At 48.7% G+C, this 2,329-nt stretch overlaps 1 protein-coding gene across 1 annotated transcript in view; it reads left to right on the forward strand.

Annotated features, from left to right (window-relative positions):
* SLC4A4 (solute carrier family 4 (sodium bicarbonate cotransporter), member 4) overlaps positions 1-2,329 on the forward strand; it is a 158,997-nt gene that overhangs the window by 69,861 nt on the left and 86,807 nt on the right. The gene's annotated exons all lie outside the window — the stretch shown is intronic.

A 2,329-nucleotide genomic window follows, 5' to 3' on the forward strand; every position in this document is an offset into this window, starting at 1 on the left:
CTTCCAGAGCTGTTCTCATCAATAGAAAAACAACCGGTGAATGTCACGGAAAATTTCTAGCAGGAACCTTAAAGCACCCGATTGAAGATGGGGACTTCGAGTTGCCCGTCCCAGTTGATTCGCGTGAGTTCAGCTGTCTGTGTGGGAACCCCAGTATAAACGGGCTACGCTTGTCCCTCCGCGCACGGTGACGTTTCTGACAGTAGGTAAGATCAGCCCGCGACCAGGGCTGGAGGATGTCATAGTCCTTGGCGCGGTCCCGTTGCCTGTTAGCACATGGCAGCGTTGGGCCGTGGTTCACCGTAAAGGGCCAGTTTGGAAACAACGTCCTTAGTGTGCGGAGGGTTTCGCGGCAAAGCCCTGTAGGCGTCTTAGAAATAGAGCAGTAAAAGGGAAGGTTTATTGCTCTTAAAAGGTAACCTGAAGATTTGGGTCACCGGGCGCTCCTTGATCGTTTTGTTGGCGCTCGTAATCGATTTACCTGGTGCGGATGGACGAGTTCTAAGAGTTGAACGTTTGCGTTTCAGCAGTAGGTACGGCATTGAGAGCAAACTAGGAAAAGGAAAGGAACTGAAGCAGGTGGAGGCTGACAGTCTGTTCTGAGGCTCGGTACGGTACATTTGGGGACCAGGATGTGTCCACCGCCGCGTGGGGATTGTCATTCTGCAAGGCAGGGAGATGGTAGAAAGGTCATGAGATTGCAGCGAAAAGGAATGAAAGGACGGTGGGGTGGCGGATAGGTTTTTTTTAATCTTCTCTTATGGCCTTTTTTAATTGTATAACCTCTGTCAGGCACTATATTTTTATTCTTCACCCTTTTACACATTATAATATTAACACACCTTTTACGCAATCCTTTTTGAAGCTCTAAAAAGAATAAAAGAAAAAAGATGGCTCCTGCATCTTGGTTAGCAGAGACATTAGCAGTCTTCGCAGTATGCGCACGCTGACTATACCATCAGCTCCCAAACACGGGTTTGGAGTGCGAGCGGTTATTCGGGAGGGAACCCAGTGCAGCGGTGGCATATTTTTCTCGCGAGTCTCAGCCCTTTGGAGCCAAGGATACCTGAATTCCCAAATCCCCAGTGCCAGCAGAACCTTGCTGGAGCCATCAGCGTAGTTTCGAGGGCCCGAGAGGCGTAACAGACTTATAGTTGCGGGCGAGCTGTTCCTCAGAAGCAGGTTTTTGTAAAAAAACACCCCAAACCCATAAAGAGCACGGCTTTTGTTAAACGTGGGGAAAGCCACGTGGATAGCTGCGCTTAACTGAGTACTGGCGTTGGTTTGCGCAGCGGACGGCGTGCTTCAGAGGGGATGTAGAACCGAGTGCGCGAAGGTGCTACAGGGTGTTTGGAAGGTCCTGAGCTGTGCGCGGGTCCCCCCTGAAACGGGGAGGGGGGTGGGGGGTGGGAGCGCACCCCGGGAAAAGAGCCGTCCCGGGGACCGCACTGAACGCTGCAGGTGATGGCTCAAGCGCCTTCGCAAGTTGGTATTTGTTTTGTCGTATTTGGGTTGTGCGTTAGGGTGAGAAAAGTAAACAGAAAGCAAATATTGATAGTGGCGAAAAGACAAAGGCTTTGTAATTTGGAGCCTTTGTGCTGTCGCAGGGTGAACTGCGTCCGGGTCACACCTAATATATAACCTTTCAAATTCGCAGATTTGCGGCTGCTCAAGTCCCTTGGGTGTCCTGGGAAATACCCGGGCTTGGGGAACTAAGTAGAACCTTATTAATTTGAGATCAAACTCAGTCTTTTAGCTTGAGTTAAAAAGCAGCTTTTTTAAAAAAAAAAAAAAAGTCTCAAAAAGATTATTGCCATTGGAAAGCATAATTGATTAATCCCCAAGTAATACATTTTTCAGGATTAAATATAATTTCACTTGGTGTTAATAATACTCTTTTGAACCAGCTTATGAGCTTCCTTACCTTTATGGGCGTCTTTTTTGTCTTAATAATCCCCTTATATTAGTCACTGGAATTTTCATTTTCCCCCTCTATTAAAACGGTATCTCAAGGCAGGATGAAAAAAGCCCTTCTTGCTTTGCAGTGAGGCAATATTAAATGGCTTTCCTTGCCCCCGAGCCCGTACCAAAGCCGGGGCCGGTTGGGTGCAGCGGGGCCAAGGGCACGGTCACGCCGTGGGGTGGAGGTGGGCTGCAGCCCCCGGGGGGGGGACGAGACCTCCTCGCCGGCTGTTAGGACATAGGTTTAGGGGTGTAAAGAGTATTTTGCACAGAGCGGGATTTAACCTTTGCTCTAATCTTCAACTAGAGATGAGCTTTCTGTGGGTTTTTTTTCAGACCTCCTTTTTTTAATCATTAAACGACGGCT

The sequence above is a fragment of the Charadrius vociferus genome, unplaced genomic scaffold, assembly GCF_000708025.1.
Source record: "Charadrius vociferus isolate BGI_N301 unplaced genomic scaffold, ASM70802v2 scaffold676, whole genome shotgun sequence".
Taxonomy (NCBI): domain Eukaryota; kingdom Metazoa; phylum Chordata; class Aves; order Charadriiformes; family Charadriidae; genus Charadrius; species Charadrius vociferus.